The 20,491-nt window shown below is 46.4% G+C and overlaps 1 protein-coding gene across 20 annotated transcripts in view; it reads right to left on the bottom strand.

Moving 5' to 3' along the window:
* Positions 1–16,330, bottom strand: part of SOX5 (SRY-box transcription factor 5) — a 656,593-nt gene extending 640,263 nt beyond the window's left edge. For 4 of the 20 annotated variants that reach the window (XM_074586204.1, XM_074586316.1, XM_074586286.1 and 1 more), the window contains exon 1: positions 15,804–16,330. The gene's annotated coding sequence lies outside the window, so the exon portion shown is untranslated. Of the gene's footprint in view, positions 1–2,284; positions 8,922–15,326; positions 15,509–15,803 lie in introns of those variants that run through there. The other 16 variants (XM_074586258.1, XM_074586325.1, XM_074586374.1 and 13 more) reach the window with 12 other exon arrangements.
* Positions 16,331–20,491: the final 4,161 nt, after the last annotated feature.

Genomic DNA, 20,491 nt, shown 5'->3' with positions numbered 1-20,491 from the left:
TTTTTTCTTGTTGGTGGGTAAATTTGCCCCGTATGTGAAGACGCGTATATTTACACACACACACATATATATATATTCTAACCAAAGGCAAAGGCCAGGCTTTCACAGGAACAATACTGTCAAACTGTTTTACCTGTGCAACCCATCCCGCTACTATTTATACTCACTGCTACCGATATCAGCAACTGTTTCCCTGCCTCCTCACCCCTCCCGGACACCATGAGAATAACAGAGAACGAAGTCTCTCTGTAGCACTTTCCTTCTCAGCAGGAAGCTCAAGCGTTTGTGATATCCATTTTGATACCAAACCTAAATTAGGCCTCTGGAAATAGGTAATGCATAAAAAGAAGCACTTTTGTGCCACAGGATTATTATTGTAGGTTACTGTTAACCCTTGGGAGATGGAGGTGAGTCCTGCAGCTCCCCACTGGGTTGAATATTTGCTGAGAACTCACAGGCGCTACCTAAGCAGATATTTCAGGTGTGCTTCATGATAAAGAGAACGATCCTGTTGACCCATCATATTCTGATAGCTAGTTTGGGTGCAAAAGCATCGCCAGTTAAACAAAAAGGATCAGCACAGCATGCACAGGCTGCAACCCTCTTGCGCTAAGGGAAGATTTAAAAGGGGCTGGATACAAGGACAACTGTGGAATTACTAATGCAAAGATCAAACAAAAAAAATCAGTACTATATTTGGGAACTATCTAAAACACATCCTGCCTCTCAGCTCCCTAAAATTCTTCCTTATTGCAAAGTTTCCACTGGGTTACATGTTAGTGAAAAGAAATACATCGTTCAAAAAGAAAAAAAAAAAATAAATCCAAACCTTTAAACAATTTGTAATTTTCAAGTTTCAAATCACTGCAAATGAAAGTATCACGGCTGGAAACCTGTGTGATTTATCACAGCTTCACAACTGTGAATCATAAAGTTATACAAATCATAAATGAACTTTTTTTTCTTCAGAACCATCATCATCCCTGAAGTTAGAACTGGTCCGTAATTCAGATTCAGTGAGACACACTACCTTGCACTAAAGCTACACCACCTCCTGTTGTGATACAAGTCGGCCCAGCATTACTCATTGCTTGACTTCCTTAGCAAAACGAGCCATACCGCAAATTCAATCTGTTACCTGCCCACACGATTTAATTCAAGTTCAGCTTATCCTAAGCACTTCTTTTTCCTTCAAACATGCAGACTTCAAAGGGCTATAAACCGTGATCTTAAATGCAAAAGCAATTGCATGTCAGTAAGTTTTCCCTAAATTTAAATAAATAATTTACTAAACTATGGTCGCTACTTGTTAAGCCTGAGAAAAAATGGAGCCTTGCCGTAACCTGGAAGACAAATTGGATCTCAGAGCCTCACACATCCTCCCGTTCAAATCCCCGTGCGCTGTGTACCTACGGGAATACAAAGGAGAAGCCTTCCAATAACTTTGCGTACTAGCAAGGCAGACTGAGGTTCTCCTAATAAATTTTAAGCTTTATAGCCCCTTCACTCAAAAAGCCACGCACTTAGCACATCAAAGGGGAAGACCCGTGGAATAGGTATTGTTTTGCAGACCAGTCTGACTACCGCACCGATGACCAGAGCGCAAACCTTTGCACCCCTACATGAGCAACCATTCCCACAAACATCCTCCTATCAACGGTACAGTTCGCAGGAGCTACAACTCACTACCAAGAATAAGGAGCTTTCCATTTGGCCTAGAGACTTGCCTACAGCCATGCAGAGGCATGGGTAAGAAAAGAAGCCAGAAGTCTTAGCTGCTGCTTCTCCACTCTGGCCATTAGCTTTGGCATGGCTTTTCCTAGACAGTCCTCTTTGTTTTAGCTGTTCTGACATCTGCGCGTTGCATTTGCCCTGTTGTGCAAGCATGACTATTTCCTAAGAGATAAACAGAGATCGCCAAGCTCACAACGCCTGACACAAACAGAGTTCAGATTCAAGCTTCCCTAGGTAGTCCAGACCCCGTCCTTTTCACTTGCAAATATAAAGGGAACGCTGCAAGATCCGAAGGGAAAAAGAAGGAAATCATCTTAATAAAGGAATGGGAATGAAAAATCTCTCTCACTCTCACAAGCGTGGTTGTGTTTTTTTTAAATAGCTATTTGAATCATCCCTGCTTATAGACAGCCCCACTTCTTCAGCAATGGAAAAGCAATACAAGCTTTGTGTCATTTGATCCCCCCAAACATTTTGTAATTTAATGTGAGCAGGCTCCTCTCTGGGCTCTCAGACAAAAGTTTGCCCACATGCCTTTTAAAGTACGTACCTGATTTTGCCTTTGTCTGCTAAGTTCCTTTTGCAGCTGCATTCCCACGAAAATGTTTCTATACCCACTTTCCCCTGTCGTTTCTATAGTCTGCTCAGAGGTGGATTCATCGCTGGGCTTCGGCAGTTACATTTCTTCCTCAATTGATGCTTCTTTTTATTTATTCTGAAGTTTCCAATGTAAAACAAACAGGAATTCCACCTTTCTAAAATTACTACTATCCCACTGTCCTCCAATGTAACATTAACAAGAGGCAATATTCTCCAAAGCTATGAAGCATATACTGCCCTAAATTACATTGCAGTTGCTGCCCTGAGCTCGCACATTTTTGAACAGGAAGGCTCCCTGGGATCTCTCTCTCCGTTCTGACTGCATTTACTGCTTTAAAATATTTTTAACCCAGACACTGAAGTGCCAGCCTAGCAGCCCTTCATGCTAATCCTAGCCTGGGTGGCTGTTCTTAAGGGAAAGCATTCAAAAATTGTAGCAGTGCATCAACTTTGACCCTTTTCACTTAAAACATGAGACTTTTTTTTTTAAGGGAAAAAAAAATTAGATTCCAGAGGGAATCACTGAACTCTGACCTGCTTAAAATTAGTTTTGTTTTAGTGCCTGCGTGGTGACTCAACAGGCCAATTTTCCAGACACTTAAGACTTCTCTGCTCCTGAAGATTCCAGTTCAAGTCCTGGACTCGCTGCCTGGGGTCGGATCAGAACACTTTGTTCCATGGCTTCAAGCAGTGAATTCCCAGATCACCGTACCCTTGCCAGATGCTGGCATGCTTGGTAATAATTAGGGCTGTAACCAAGCTAATTATGTATTTTTTTTTAAATCTGTGAAGAGTTTTGCTTGCAATACATATGTTTGACCGAAAGAATTTCCCTTCAAAATTCAGCAGTCGAGAAATGTTTATATGGCTCTGATAAACATTTCATGATAAGCTGGATTCTTTCGGGGGGGAGGGGGAAGATGTGTACTTTGGTCTTAACTGTGCAGCAAATAATTCTCAAATAGGGTCTGGCTGAGTGTATCCGTCTCACTGGGAGTAACTGATTTGATTTTTTTTAATCTGTCACAGGCACTACCAACACTCAATGAGTCACCATAGACTCCTATGCTGCAAAAAATAGCATCACAACGCTTCATTTGCTCTTCAACAGGACTTCAAGTGTAGCGCCTGATATCAAAAAGCCTTGTCAGATAACAAATTTAAAAATCCCAGGAAATGAAACCCCAACACAGTCTCGGACGAAATTATTTCCTGCAGAAGGTTAACACTGCCCAGCAAAGCAAAGCTCACCTAGGAGCAATAATTTTCCTCAATCTCAACAGAGTTATTCTATTTAATCTTATCATTAATGCTATTGCATATATTTCATATCTTTCATCAAAGGATCTCAAACAATTTAACATACAGCCTCAGAAATCTCCTGTAAAGGAAGAGAGTACTATTATCTCCATTTACAAGTAGTGAGGAATTGAAGCAAAAGAGATGCTAAGAAACTTTGGCCACGAGGCAATAAAGAGGCAGACCCAGAAACAGAACCTAGGTGCTGGTCCATATTAAGTGGCATCTGTTACATTTCCATCCCTGTTTCACAGCGATTATGGAAAGAAAAGCTTTGCCAATGTCTATAATCACTTATTTGACAGCTGCTAACCCAACGAACACGAAAGCAATTTATACACAGTGCCCTAATCTTCCTGAATTTGATCATGTATGAACACAGCACTAGTACTTGTTCCAATATAATTCCGGGTTTTTCTTAGAAAGAATGTAGCTTTCTTCCTTTTTCGGAAAGAAAATGAGCCACTAAAAGACAGAGTTTCAACACGCAGCCATCAATATGCTGTTCTTACAAATACAAAAAATGTAAACCAGTAATAACACAAACAACGATGCATGCTGTTCTGTGTCAACAAAATGACTCTGTCTTCCGCCCAGAAAGCCCTCCTTCAACCTATACAAGAAACTCCCCCGAGACAGACAGGTCTGGCCTTATACCTTAAGAGACACCGGTCAAGGCAACCAAAGGGAAAGGAAATTCTGTGACAACAGAGAATGACCCCGCCTTATGAGCATCCTCCATATATTTAACCTCAAGATCTGCATGCCTCTGGTGATCACAATTGCCACAGGACCTTGAAAATATCCAGCTAGGTTAAAAGTTGTGAGCCTGCTACACTAGAAGGCAACCTGCAGAGCCATATTAAACAGTAGCATCTGATGTAAATTAGTAATTAGTGCATGGTGGGCCATGGTAGATGGCTGACAGCATGGTTTCTCTGACTGAGAAAACCTACCGAAGAACCACCAGAGCACCTCCACCACTGAGCCTGAACCTGAGTATGCTATTACAAATTACCACCATGCCTCCTTGGAGAACCGTCACTGGATAGAAACAATGTGAGCTAACTAGGTTATTCATCACCTGCAAAAAAAATTATGCTGCTCAGAGCTTTTTGGATACAATGGCGAAGGTGAAGAAGGCTTTCTTCACCGCCTACGCAGCCTGGGCTCAACTCTGCAAAACAAATTTGAGCCGCAGTCAGACTCGATGTCAGACTTTTGCCAGCTGAGCTCCCTCTCACTTCCTCGGTTTCAGGTCATCTGAGTACCCTGACAACCTGTGAGGATAAATCAAGCACAGAAGGTGTTTAGGAACTAAACATACACGTCAGGTGTTTCTATAAAACCTACACGAAGTTATATCAAAGTATCCCAAATTCCAGATCCATAGCAAATGCATCACACATTTTGGAAATGGTGGGCAGTGACTTAAAATACAGACGCACTGGTTATAAAAAATAAAAGGAGATGGAGTAAATCCGGGAAGAAAGCGGGGAAGAATGCACATGCTGACATTTTTTCCTCTGGAGGACGGATCAGTCGCACGAAGCTTACACCCGCTGGGGCTCACCTGAACAGGGTCCACTCTTTGAGTAGCTCTGATGTTAAAACACCACGTAGCAACACATTAATACTGGCAATCACCGATCTCTTGATGTCCAGGCCAGAAAGGATCGTTAGGACCTGCCAGTCTGGCCTCCTGCCCAGCGCCAGAACCTCACCCAGCAATTCCCCCAACATCCCTCTGACTTCTGGCCCAGCACAAATACATGGCCAGAGCCCACGCAAAGCCACTGCTGGAATAAAGGTCCTCATCTTGCATTGAGAGTGTTTGTATCCATATATGTTTTCGCTTGCAGCCTGCCCGTCCTCTCTCGGCCACACCAGCCCAGCACCGACGTGCCAACAGCCCGGTGACAAGACCCGTGGCTGTAAACCATTCCCACCGGTGACACCTGCTTCTGTCGCCAGATGCATCACCCAGTATGTTACATGAAAACTGCTCCTCTTACTGATTGTTTGTTAAGAAGGTACTTACACTGGCTCTTTGATCTTTCCAAGCGCTAGCAAAAAATAAAGCTCCAATTCAGCGAAGGGCTTATACAGCGTGCGCCAAATTTTAAGTGCTGAAGGAGGCCCGTTGGCTACGGTGGGACTAACGTGCTTAAAGTCAGGCACATTCGTAAGCGCGTCAGGGCCAAAATCCCTGCGCAGCCATTCAAAATGCATCCAAGGCTTGCGCTTTGCTTCTGGAAACTTTATTCTCACTTTACATATAGTCAAAACCTGACAAGAGCTCACTGTCGGATTATGCAGGAAATCTGCAAGTTTCACCAAGGTGTGATCTTATGCTTTTTCACACATTATTGTATCATGCCGCGCCAGAACACTAACGTATGCACAGTTCTAAAATAGCTTGCATTATTACAGCCCAGCACGGAGAACAGGGCTGAAAAGCCAACACGCAGACCTCCAGAGATTTGCTCCTCAGTCACTTGCAAACTGATAAGGGGTCACAAATGCCTTTCTTACCAAGGGGAAGAAAAAAAAAAATAAAAAAAGAATAAACAAAACAAACCAGACTCAGCCTTCCAAAACCTTTTTCCCCATTTCTCTCTCTTTTAAATGAAACTGTCAATTGCCAGATTTGTCTTTGGTCATGTCGGGGTGGGAGAATGGGATTTAATAACATTTAACTGACTCGCTATCAAGAAGGAAACATATTTTTCTTCTCTCAAATTTGAAACCGACACTTTCTTTTTTTTTTTTCTGTTGGCCTACTTTCTTTTAAGTTGCTTTTCAATTATTTATGAAAATGCAATAATGCATTACTTTGCTGTGCAAATGTTTAGAAGAAGGAGATAGTGTCTTTCAAGTGAAAAAAACTCCATACATGGTTATATAGGGGTTTATTTAAAAGCGCTTTGCAGGTGATACTTTATAAAAAACAATATACTTTCATTTCCTCCCCCACACACATCCCCATTTTCTTTAAACTGTGTGTTTGAGTCAATAAAGAGAAGTCCACAGCTCCACAGAAACACCCCACTCGTTGCTCTCCAAAGCTGGAGCTGTAACAAACAAACAAAAGCTCTACACGGGAAACCGTACAAGGGGCTGAACCAAAACCTATTAAGATACTGAAAAAACGCCACACTTTCTGAACAGCAAAAAGAGGACAAAATCTTGTCCCACTAAATAAAGGAAATTAATAGCGAAACTGTCAATGTCTCACTCATTTTTGAAAGGTTTTTTTGGTTTGGGGTTTTTTTCTGTTTTGAAACAGCTGGATTTGGAAACAGCTGTGTTCCCAAGCCCATTAAACACCAGTGAACACTGACTGCTGAACTTCTTTCTGCAATTTTGGAAATCCCATGTGGATGCACGCTCAAGTGGCTAGAGCTTCCGAAGGCTCACCACCTCAGGGTTTTAACATCAATGGACTAAAACAAATAGCAAAGCCTGCCCTGACGGTATCAGGCACAAAACCAGGCATATAGTGCTTATCTCCTGTGTCTTCAGCTCCACTCTCACAAGGGCAACTTTGGTGTAGTGAGATGAGTGGTCCCCATGACAGTCAATGGTGATATGGAAGTTCTTGCTCTGCAACACTTTCTACAGAAGCCTCTCTCTCTGTATCAACAGAGGGAGCCAAGAAGGATCAGCTTCACTAGGTTAAAGCTAGCCTTTGCGTGTAAACTATAAACAAAGATCCTACACACATTCGCATTACTGGCCTAGGATCAACCAGGAAAAAAAGACCAGCAAGTATCATAAAATGAACACAGATGTACTTAACCGCAACATAACACAAACTGAAATATAATCAGAGAAAGACAACGCACCAAAACAACCCAAAAGCTGCTTGGAGATGTTGCGGTATCTCCATCCATGAAGGTTTTCAAGCCTCAACTAGACAAAATCATGGCTGACCTGATCTTCTGCTGGCACCAGTCCTGCCCCACGCAGGTGGCCTCACCAGATGACCACCTGAGGTCCAACCTGACCAACAGCCCTGGTGCTATGAAAGAAAACAAAACTGTATGAGGACTTAGAGAAGCTCATCTCTGCTACTATTAACCATTTAAAATGCCCTCAACATGATTCCGTAAAACTGGAATCCACGTAAATCCCACAGTCTCTGGAGCTCCTAGAAGACACCTCTCACACTCACTTGTCACAGCAGACAAGTAATATTTAACAACACAGGTAACTTAGGAAACCAACTTCTATTTAATTTTTTCCCTTCATTAGAGTGACTTAGGCACCCGGGGGACTCTGAAGGTCAACAGGGCACTGTCTGTGCTGCCTTCAAAAATGGGACTTCGGCTGCATTGAAATCTCATTTTTCTAACTGAACACTGCACTTATGCAAACACTCACATTTTGCTGAATTTAAATGAACTAAGCCACATTCCTGAAGTTAAGCCTATACTCAAATATTGTTCTTAATCAGGGCCATAAACCACACCTCTACAACTCACGTGCCATGTTCTGAGTTAATTAGAAATGGACAGTGAAGCACAGAAACATTTCTAAGCACTTTAGGCTTAGAAGGAGCAAAACTTACCATGCTGAGATAAAAATAATTATATAAGGCTGTAAACCAGTAAACATTTTCCTTTTTCTCATACATAAAAACACAGAACTTAAAACTAAGCAAAGCAAGACGAAAAATCTTGCATTCTTAAAACTTCACACTATTGCGCAAGAGCATTTCTCTTGCACGTAGCCTCTTACTGCTCCTTCTTTACGCTGCATTTGTGTGCATTGCAGAGGTGCTTGGGTATAGAACTGCTGCTGCTCCTCACGCCGCTGTACCCACACCTTTACCTCCAATATACCTTTAAGGATTAGAATCTCTTGGTTTCTCCATTTTCTACCCCATTTCAGCTTGTTACTTCTCACTAGGAGCCACTTTCTGTACCGACACAATGCATTAGTTCTTAAAAGAACTGCGGGACACGCAGTAGAAGGCGCAAGGCTCTGCCTGACTTCCCTCCCCCCACCCCCCATCACTCCTCATAAACACACGCATATTGCTATCATGCAAAGACAACACCTCATACAAAGCAAGACACCGGTTTAACGGCATTTTGCGACTGGGGGAGGAGCTAAGCGTCCACGTGAAGTTCCCAAGCATGTGTTTTAAATGTGTTAGCGGTCTACTACACGCCGGCTTCCAGAATCCTGTAAGCAAGTGTTTTACCCAGCGGGCCCCCAATGTGTGGAGACCTGACCCCCCTCCTCCCCACGGAGGGGCTGCCCAGCTAACGCTGGGGATGCACCCCACACGTTTTTATATCGCTGCTTTCCTCTCCGGCACTTTCCTGGCAGAGAGAGGCCTTCAGTTTCCAGAACTGTCAATTGCCTTTCAGAAGCACTAAATCCGCACATACATATTTGTACATATTCATCAGCATTTACTCATTTGTAATCTCTCATGAGAATTAATATTATTCCTCTACGGTCGCAAAACTTCCATCATCCCATGCAAACTGCTACTTACCTACGGCAACCCTGTTTATAGGAATGCCTCATTATATATAATTTCAGGTTTCAAATGGAAACCGTTTTACAGAAGTGACAAGTACTTCAGTATTTCTACTCCAGCTCTGTCTTTTCTAACTATCGGCAGGAGGCACAAAACCGATCTCAGCAACAAGTTTCATCGAGAACTAAAAAGCTCGCCCTACGTGCGCGCCTACTGACCGAGTATCTATGCATGACTTACAAACCTGAACTAATTAATTGTCCTACATCTGTTAATCTCAACCACAACGCACTTAATGCACCATGGTGCCGCTAAACAAACTCGCATTCCCAGGAATCGGAACAAATCATTTCGTTTTCTCAGAATCAGACTGTCCTGCTTCTGGCGGCCGCCTGCATACAATTACAAATATAAAATCAATCAAAGGCACAGCAAAGAGCACAGTATCTCCTACTAAACACCCTCTTCTCCCAGATTTGAATTCATAAAGCAGGATATTGCATTAGCACATTCACTTTCCTGCGACTGCATATGCTTCTTATATATTTTGCATACCCTTCGTAGCAGATGCGTTCAATTTATTATTAAACGGAAGTATAATTGACACATGTATTGCATTTCTTGTTACTATTTATGCATTTGCCTATATTCCGGCATGAGAAGCGTGATCTTTAATTGCATGGCATAAGGAGCAAGCTCATTTCAGTGAAAACACAAGTTGTATGTTCCTGGATGCACGCGTAAGGACGGCACACAAAGAGCCACAATGTCCCCCTTTCCCTGGAAACCTCAGTGTCCTCAGGCTCCTTCCAGAGTCAGTGGAGGAGGAGACTACACTGGCGTGTGATTTGGTGGGTGAATCACTTCGTTATAGAACAGGTATTTTTTCTGTGTTTGTAAAGAATTCTTTAATGCAGAAGTCAGTATCTGCCTTTAATTCAGTCTGCTCTGAAATCACTTGAAAACCATTCATTTTCTAATTTTCTTCTCTTCTCTAATGGTTTCTCAATTTTTCTCAGTATAAACCCAGTCCATTAGGACTAGTCTCCCGCTAGAAGGTCGGTTGTGACATTAAAATGGTGTTCCTAGCTAAGAAAAGCAACTCCGCCATTCACTGACCAAAGGCACTGACTTAGCCATGTAACAGGTATTTTGCTTTCTTTTTTTAAAATGGACTGTAAAATTAACTTTTAATTGGTTAGCTGAGGATTACAACTGTGTCCCCCAGCCCTTTTCATTACACTGAAAGCTCACTCACATGCCAGGATTTTATAGCAGTGTGAAAGGTAGACTCCATAATCCTAGTTTAGACACTGAATCAGTTTAATTAAATGTGTCTTTAGACTGACTGCTACAAAACACAGCACAGCACTCAGTCGCATTTAAACCTGTTGTATTCACCTATCTCCTACAGAAACTTAAGATACTGCAAACCATTTTTACATCTGCTTCAGGGCCAGCGCAACGCTTCTGAGCAGAGCAAGCTTAACCGAATTTTGACCCCTCTCCACAAAAATGTGAGCAAAGCAACTTCTGAGAGCAGGAGGAGCCCTTATTGCCCAGCTATGAGCGGGCAACTTCACCCTGTCCCACCAGTTGTTTGCTGTCCTAGCCCACCTTCTACCCTGCCTAAACCAGAAGTCCGTGCTGAAAATCTGGTTTTAAATTAAATTAAATACATTAACATCACTGCCACTAAAAGCAGGGCCTTAAATACAATTTTACTAACATTCCAGTATACCTTAAGCATCTCCCCAGGCTTTGAATAGCAAAGGCAAGTACCCTATGTAGAGCAAATCTGAACAAGACATCAGCTTTCCCAAGACCTTTTAGACTCATTTCAAGTAAAACCTGGACCACCCTCCCAGGGACCAGGAGACTACAATGGAAATCACTCCTCTGGGATGTGGTTTTATTTGGATTGTGTTCTGTAAAACTATGCTCCTTGCGGAAGGTTCAAAATGTCACCAAATGGCACTGGCCAGTTCGGCCTGCTCAGTTTCTCTCAGGACAAACCGAAAAGATGGGTTTAAGTGTTCAGTGTCCTTTATCAGACTAGTATTAACACAGTACAGACTCTCCCATGTGTTTTAACTATAACCATTCAAAGGATCGAATACTCGTACATAAGTATATAATTTAAATAGTGGGAGACTTTTTTCTTGAGGGGATTTTGCAGTAGTGAAGAATACTACCCTTACAAAATAACTTTGACCTGCAATTTTCAGGCAATTCATTTCCATGAAATATAGGTAAATACTCTTTTCTTTAAACAATAATCACAGAATACACTTTAGCTTTGTCACCAGGATTTCTTTTTATTTAAAAGAAAAACAGGAAGGGGGGGGGGGGGGGAAGACTTTGGTTAAAGGACAATTCAATGAAGGGTCTTTTAGCTGGCAATTGCAGCACTGCTCAGGGCCAATGGATCAAATTTAACTCTAAAAAGTGCTGATGGTTGTATGAGTCATCACAGTAGGAGCTGGCGCTCTGGGCCACTCAAGTTCAATTTTTGGCGTTACCAGGGGGTGTAGGAACTGGGATCTTGGTGAGCAAAGATTTGCTCCCTATTTGATGCACTGGGTAAAGTGGCATTCTTAAAATCACCTGCCTCCCAAGCAGCTAGTAAGCCAGCAGGAGGTTAGTAGGAAGAGAAAGTAATTGTCCTTTGTGCCTCTGAAAATAGCCAATATTAAAGGATCCTCTTGTATATTACCTGAGTTTCAATCTACGCTTGCAGCTCAAACGAAAAGAGAGAGGCTGGAGAAGACAGAAAATAAAGCCGTGAGAAATATTAGAAGAGACCCTCCTCAAGCTGTCATGAAGCATATGGTCTCCTTGACAAGAAACGTGTGCAACCAGAAAGGAGGTGTGCTCCATAAGAAACAAAAACTTGTTCAGATAATGCACTTTACGTATACAGAACGTACTGTGTACGTGCCTGTGCCTCTGTGTTCACAGACACAGATGTTTGTGGCTCGGAGAGGCCAGAGACATGGGGAAAGCTAGTGCAAGAATGATCATCTTACGCTTATCTAGGATGTCCACCAGTGGAGCAAGCACCACGTGGACTCCAGCTGCTTTAACAGACTGTACTTAAGTCATGGGAAATCCACTTTACCTGCAACCTCCGCTCTCCAGACGATGTCCAAAGAAGGTGTAACTGGGGCATAACTAGCAGTACGATGTGAATCTAATGTTTTGGTCTTGACCCAAATGTTCTTATCTGTTACTAAATTTCACAAAGGGAAGGAGATCTGGCTTCAAACTTCCCTACTCCTACAGTTCAGTCACAAATCCAAAAGGAAACTTTCAGAATTGGTCTGAGCACACCATGAAAAAAGAAGAAAACTCCCCAAAGCCCCCAAAACTTGAGTGCCACCAAAGAGGAGCTCATTCTTGTTTCAGGCTTGAATTCGTACGGTCTAAACCAAATCTGGATCTGAACTTGACTACATAGTAATAATATATATCATGAGTGATGAACGGGACCATCTCTAACGTCTTGAAGAAATGGAGAATATAAGCAAAAGAGGTTATAAAAAAATGATTTAAGAATACAGGAGACTTTAAAGCTTTACAAGGGCTGCTCCCAGCGTGCAAGGCCCAGTTGCCCACTTCCTCACCAGCAACTCTCCCACCGCTTTCAGTGGGAGCACGGCCCTGCCCGTTCAGGGGACGTGCGAGGATCCTTATGTAGAAAACAGGAAAAAAAACTTCTTTGCTAACAGCAAAAAAATCCTTATAATAATACTAATCTATTTATAATGGTCAAAAAATATGACAGCTTACAACAGCGTCACAGCAGTGCTTTGGCAATATTTTAGCATACTGTTGTATTTTTAGAAGGACTGTTCATTTACTTTCTCCTAAACGCCGGAATTCTTATTTTTCAACAAACGCTCAATTTTTTTGGTGCATCCATATGCCAACATCACAGTGTTTTATACCAGGGTAAGTATGAACTGCAGGCAGAAACAAAGCTCCTGTACACACGTTGCATTACAGCAGCGCTGCCAGAGATGCCAAGTCTCAATCTCCTCCTATCGCTTTATGCAGCGCTAGTTAGCTACGCCACTTGCAAACCTTCTTGGAACGCAGCGGTACGTTTTTACGAGGAGTAAAAGAAAACTGCTGTTTCTTCATCCCGAACGCTGCGGAACTATCCCATTGTAAACAAGCCATCTGACAGTTTAATGATATTGCTCAACCTAACTGGTTTTGGCAAGCAGCACGTAAGATAAAGGTGCAGCAAGACGTAGTTTAAGCGCTTTTATATTTTCTCAGCGCAGAGACCTCACCATTTCAAAATTCATTAGCAAGCTACCTGCATACTTGAGCAAAAAACGGTAAGTGCTCTGTTAACTCTCACCTGGTACTACGAGATCACGGCAAGAGGACGCCGGCAGCCCCTAAGAACCTCTACAGCTGGAGCTCACACGTCTATGGGCAAAATTCACATGCTTCGCTTTTATTTCTAAGCAGCATGTATTAGCTTCCACTGCTTACAAAAACTTATACTAGGCTAAATTAAATACATGTGCACCCACATGTTAACCGAATTAACTCGAAACAGTCAATGCATCTCAAATGTCCATCTGTTTACATAAGACACTTGCAGCTTTCAAGTCTTGTACTCCTTACAGTGTAACTCGCAACCTAAACACTTTCAAGTTCAACGAGAAAGCTCTGCTGCGAGATTTCCACGTGTTTATTGGGTTCTCGCGTTCAAATCATGTCAGAATAGACATGCTAGCCACTTGCAAAATGCAACACATCGATGCCAGCCCTTCCCTCTTCAGCTGGAGAAACCTCATAAAACAAAGCTGGCTATAACCTGACCAGGTATTGTAGCTAAATAATAATAAATAAAAAAATATCTCCCCTTGCAATCCCAGTTTAATATTTGTAAACAGTGCATTTTGCAAGATGATGAATTCATTTCTGAGGCAATAATGTATTTTACAGCGCTGGGAAGGATTAAGAGGATATAAAAATAGCAGCAGATATTTGTAGCTGTTCTCAGGTAAGTTTCAGGTGATAAAATATTTTGATGAAGAACTCTTGTACTGGCTCCTCATTTATAAGAAATTGCTTTTTAATCTGAGGGGTTCACTTCAGCAAGGCTGCAGCCAGCTAGCTGTATTTAAATGGGGAGGAGGAAAGCCAGGACACGTTATCTTACAGTTCTACAGCTGGAATCAAACTTCCTTTTTAAATTTGAACTGAAGTTAATATTCCATTCTTTGACAGAAATGGAGCAAAATAGACCTCCATTAAAAAAAAAAAAAAAACCGAAAGACTTCCTCCCTAATTTTAGGATATTGCTGGCTTTCCTTTTGCAAGGGGTAAGCGGTAGCAACGATAACAAAAGCTACCTGTGCCAGCGTGCGACACTAGCCGCTCAAAGAAAATAGTTCTCGTCAGACACCGTCCTCCTGGACGCCCCTACTGTATTGTTGTTGTTGTTGATGATCGCGATGCTGAACGCCTACAAATCTCCCACGTGCCTATTTCGTTGGCCTGCTGGTTTAAAAAAAAAAAAAAAAAAAAAAAAAAAAAAAGCTAGAGGCCATTATTCATGAGCAGTACGAAAACAAATCACTCTTAGACCTACTCCTCTTGCAGATTCCCACACTTATTACCCAAAATCCCACAGCTTGCTATTGGTTCTACCCTTGACCAAAGTACAGGGCTGAGGCAGCATGCCATCCCCAGGGAAAAGCCGATCACGTTCCTCCCGGCGAGCGGCTCCGGTTATTCTAGGACCGCACTCGGGCTGGAATAAAGTCCCTTAACTTTTCCGAGGAGGCAGCACTCGCTCGCTCCCACCGCCAGCGCCAGCCCGGCCGGGGGCCGCCGGGGAGGAGGGGGCGGCCGCGCCCCCCACCCTCACCCGCACATCATTTTTTTCCCCCACGACCCGTTTTCTTTTTTGAGGGGAAAACAGCCGAAATGAGTGATCCCAGAGCCTTCAGCCCCTTCCGCGGAGTCACCCTCCTCCGGCACAAGCGAGGGACATGCCTCGCAGAGAGATGTAAACAGCCTCGTCGTGTCGTGTCCCCCCCCCACCCCCGCCCCCGGTGTCCCTCCCTCCCGCTGCCCCCCGCGCCCCGCGGCCGCAGCCCGGCGCCCCGGCTCGCCCCTGCGCGCCTCCCCGGCAGCGGCGCGGCGGCGGCCGCCGCTTTCCACTCACGCACGCACGGACGGACGGACGGACGGACCGAGAGGCAATTTACAATAATTTAAAGCTTCCTGTCCGCCGGCTCCGCCGGGATCCCGAGGGCTGAGCCATGCCCGGGCAAGGGCGCGGAGCAGCGGCTCCCCCGCCACAACACACGCGTGGGCACGGCGGCCGGCCCGCCCCCGCCCGCCCCCAGCCCCGGCAGCGGCAGCAGGAGGAGGAGGAAGAAGAAGGGGGGGGGGGGGGGCGTGACAAGTTGTGCCAAACTTCGGGAGGTGTGCGAGCGCCCGGCCGCGCTGTCAGCCGGCCCCGCCGCCTCTTCCCCTCCCCACTTCTTTCCCCCCTTTTCTTCCTCCATCCACCCCGCGCTGCCCCTCGCCGGGGCCCGTCCGCCCCCGCCGCCGCCCGGGGAGCCCCGCGGAGCCCGGCAGCAGCCGGCGGCGGCCGCAGCGAGGAAGAAAGTTAAAACGGCGGCGGTCGCGCACCTACCCGCTGTCTGCAATGTCTCCTCCGGGCGCGGGGTGCTAAGTGAGACAGTGGCGGGGTGGGGAGAGGCAGAGGTGCGGGGAGGGACCGGGAGATGGGTGTTTGGTGATCTCTTCCTTTCTCTCCCCCCCACACCCCCTCCTTTCCCCCCCCCCCGCCCCTTCCCCCTTCTCTCGCTCTGTCTCTCAAGGACGAGGTGAAATCCCTGTGCTGGTCATGAGGCGGCTTCAGAGACAAACAACACAATGCGAGTGCAAATAACAAAAGGCAAAAAAAAAAAAAATTAAAAAAAAAAAAACACAACAGGAGAGGGAAAGGCAGACCGGGAACAATGGGGGAGGAGAGGCTCGCCGCGCCGCGCCTGGCCGCCGCCGGCACCCCGGCAGGCAGGAGGAGGAGGAGGAGGAGGAGGAAGGCGAGGTGGCGGCCGCGGGGAGGGGGCTGAGCAGGGAGTCCCGTCCCCCCCCTCCCCGACGCGCCGGGGCTGCCTCCGAGCAGTCCCGACCTCCTCCCGCCGGCTGCCGATGCCCGCCCCGGGGCGGCCCTGCGCGGCGGCGGCGGGGCGGCTGACGGTAAGTAGTGACGCCCCCGCCGAGCCAGCGAACGGCCATCGCCGCCCTCATCATCATCATCATCAGCATCATCATCACTGTCCCTCGGAGAGGGAGGGAGGGGGCGACTCTCCGCCGGTTGAACAAGCGGTTCAAAGCGGCGGGGGGCACCAAGCCCTTTCCGCCTCCTGCCCCCCTCCCCTCCTCCCGCTGGGAGCTTATTCACCGATCGGGGCTGTGGCGTGTCCCCGAGACGTCGCTACCGGGTCCCTTCCCGAGGAGGGCTCCCCCCGCCCCTCCCGCTCTTTGCGAAGAGTAAACACCCGGGAGTTGCGTGTCCGTGGGCGTGTGCGTGTCCGCTGGCACCTCCTGCACCGGCAGCCCCTGTCACACCGGCGCGACCGCACGCACACCCGTGGGGACGCCGGCCGCAGCCCCCCCTCCTCAGCTCCCTCTCTCAATCTCCAGGACCCCCGGCCGGGCGCAGCCCCCACGCGTGCGCAAGAACCCGAGGGGGGAATCCGAAGTTGGGGGTTCCCCCGCGCCCTTCCCCTCGGGGCCGGCGACGAGACGCCGCCCCGCGCTCCTCCTAAAAAACGGCGGCGGGTTTGAAGCCCGTCGCTGTCACCCCCGCGACGCGAGTGGGGTCCCGCGAGTGGGGCGCGCGGCGGCGGCCTGCGGGCTCCCCACCCGGGGTGGGGTGGCCGCCGCGGAGCCCGAGACCCGTCCCCCGGGGCGGAGGGGCCGGGGGAGCCCCCTGCTGTGTCACCGCTCCCCCCGGCAGGCGGGCAGCCAGCGTTGCGCCTGGCTCCGCAACCCGCCTCTGCCCCCCGCCCGGAGCCCCCGGTTACCTCCTCCTCCTCCTCTCCGCCATCACCCCCCGCCGCTCCCCGGGTGAGCGCTGCCGTGTCCCGGGCCGGCTCGCGGGGGACCCGACCGGCCGCTCCCGGGACTTCGCGCGTGGGTGGGGATGTGCGTGTGCGGGGGGAGGTTGTATTTTCCTCTCGGCGGGCGTCCGTTCTGCCCGCGCTTAAACCAGCTGTTGGGGAACAAGCCCGTTGCCGTCGGGGTGCGCGCCCGGGGTGGGGGCAAGAAGCGGCGCGACGGGCGGCCGCGGCCCGGGGAGGGGGGGACACGACGGCGACACGGAGACAACCTCCGCTGGTAATAAAGTCGCGCTCTGCAAGTAAGAGGTCTCGGTCTCTCTCTCTCTCTTGTTTACTTAACGGGGTCTTTTATTTTTAATTGAGCGTTTTGAACACGTGCGTTGAGGAGGCGGCGAAGCCGGCTGGACGGGGTGTCAGCCCGAGAGTGGGAAACGCAGAGCTACGCGCACCCCGAGCCAAATTGTTCAAAGAAGAGCAAGTTCGGTTATTATTCATCTCCACGAGGGAAGTCTTATCTTCTACAAATATTTGATACTGGGACAAGTCCAATAATTAACAAGAACAATCAAACAATTTCACTGCCTTCTCGGGGATTTAAAGAGTCATCATCTGGAATTCATAAGCATTACAACCTTTTTCTTTTTTTTTTCCCTGCTTGGATGCGTTATTGTATATGATCTTTTCAGTGTGTGTGTGTGTGTCCCTAAGTGATTTTACCCTTTGATGCAAAAAGATGCAAACCATTAACAGCATAGATAATATTCACAATTGCTGATTCAGTGAGATTTCAGACCTCTCCATAGAAGTGGGGAGAGAGGGTGGTAACCCTGACGGGAAAAGGATAAAAAAAAAAAAAAAAAGAGAGAGAGAGATAGAGATGGAGGAATGTTTCTATGTTTCTTTCTTGGCTTCGTCCTTACTTCTTGGGGCAGGAACTCCCACGGGCGTCCTGTGGGTGGGATGGGAGCAGGGCAGATCTAACGCATCCCTGCCTGGCACCAGGCTGACCGGCACTGCCTAGATCAACCCTCCCAGCCCCGTAACTCCTCTTACCAGAGAAAGAGCCAGATCGGGAGAGGGATGGGACTCCTGAGCTCTGCAGCAGCATCTCTGACCTGGGAGGCAGCGTGTGGCTTTCAGGACCCGTTTGCTGCCTGGCTGCGGTGAGCCAAGCAGGCCGGACAGGTAATGGCCCGTGGTCCAGTTGTATCCAAAAAAAAAAAAACCCACCCCAAACTTGCCTCATCTGGATCAAATTCAGACATTTGAGAAAGGTGCCCACGTGCTGAATGGACAAGTTTCACCCTACGCTGCCCCAGTCACCAAATTCTGAACGAGTTTTCATACTGGTCATCGGAGTCACAAGTCCTCGGTCCCCACCCACTTCTGATGGGTGGCAGCCCCCCGGTACTGGCAGGGATAATGAAATACATTGGGCATGTAGCTCTGCTCTATCTCAGGTAATCACAAGCCTAGGGACCAACAGCCGGACTTTATAGTGTTCAGCTGGCCAGGGAATGTGTGTCCTCCCCACATCTTTCAAAGCTCTTCGCTGTTGATACAACTCCCACCCATTTGTTTTTCACAAGTATTGCTTCCCCACCCCTCCACCCCCCTTCAGTTCTTGCTTTGTTTTAACTCCTCCTTACAATCACGATGAAGTTCTTTGCAGTTCAACACAAGAAAGGAATTAGGGTGGTTGGGTCCAAAACTAATCTGGAGCAAAGAGAAAAAGCCAAATGCGGGTGCATTTTATTTAAGATCAAAAGCACAATGGTGTGAGATTGTATTATGCTCTCCACAGGAGCTGTATTTTTCTACTTCTACAATAGGATTAAGGTGTTCAGTGGAAAAGAGAATTAAAAAAAAAAAGCCCCATTGGACTGGCACTAGCTGCATTCAAGTTTTTCTTAAATAATGAGGACATTTCATCCCTCAAGGACTCTGTCATCCTCTTTCCAAACTCTTTTTAAAACAATAATTGTGAATGCCAATAATAATTTAATTTTTACTATGTATCGCTGAGGATTCATTCTGCTTTTTTTTTTTTTTTTTTAATTTAAAGGAAGGATGTTGCCATTTCTGCATTGACTCATTTCAGAATTTTCAGTCAACCAAATGCTTTTCAGTAGAACCTGAAGACATCTCCTTATTTAGCTGTGCATATTTGAGAGCACAGGATGTTGAATGTTAGTACACACGGGCTGGACACAGCTGGCAGCACAGCTTCGAGCCACTTTTCCACCCTGAATAACTAAAGAAAGCACGAAAGAAAATTTTTGGTGCGACTTAACCAGTGAAAGTTAGGCAACCGTGCAAGGGTTGCTACCTGTTTTAAACGTGAAATTTGCAAAGCTCTGGCTAACTTTCAGTTTCCCAACACCAGGGAAGCACGGCTCAAGCCTTGTTCTGTTCTGGCCGAGTTCATGGGACGTGACTGCGTTTAAATGAGGGGTATCACCCCTCTTTACAGTGAGCAGCGTGCACCTAGAGATCGATTTGTGCATACTTAGCGAAGGTGGTTTATATACAGGTCTGCTTTCGCTAAATTGCCCCCATCCCTGTACCGGTAAGTTCAACAATTACATTTTTAGGCATGACTCCATAAGCAAAAAACATACAGGTAGATCTCTGCTTGTGCAGAGCTGATCCGTCTCCAGTTCTCCCTGACTTCAGCCCTTTACTACCAGTCTTCACAAACTACTGCGTGAGCCTTCTTGCCTCATCCTCCCAGGGAGTTCAGAGAACTCCAGTTTTCTAGTACATTGAGTATAGGCGCACTCATTTCCACAAGAGCTGGTGTAAAACGCTGCCTTTCTCATATGGAAATGGTTTATTACCACCTTTCAGAGGTATAAATGACAGCATTGAAGAACAAAGCCCGAGTCCTATAAAACAACATTATCTTTGTGCCAAAGTAATCCAATTATTGAGGTACTGCGATAACCTTAGAGCCATATCAAAATGAAGAAACCACTTAGGAACTCACAAACATCTGTTTTCATATCAGAGTGCATCAGCACAAGAACACCCTTATGGGGTCCTAATCAGTCAAAGTATCGCTCTCGTCTTTTACATTCAGAATGGCTTATCTACTTCTCCATAATAAAATCAGGGTGATACTTGCACTGATTTCTGTTAGCAGGAAAAGCCTCTGTTACTTAAATTGAAGCAATCTGCTTCTACGCAGGTCCTGTCTCCTTTCCCCCAGCGGCAACAGAGAATCCCAGCTCTGCTATTTCAAAAAGACATC

This window comes from Larus michahellis, chromosome 1 (assembly GCF_964199755.1).
Source record: "Larus michahellis chromosome 1, bLarMic1.1, whole genome shotgun sequence".
In the NCBI taxonomy this organism is placed as follows: Eukaryota; Metazoa; Chordata; class Aves; order Charadriiformes; family Laridae; genus Larus; species Larus michahellis.
The sequence above is the reverse complement of the archived record's forward strand: the minus strand, read 5'-3'. Positions and strand labels throughout refer to the sequence as shown.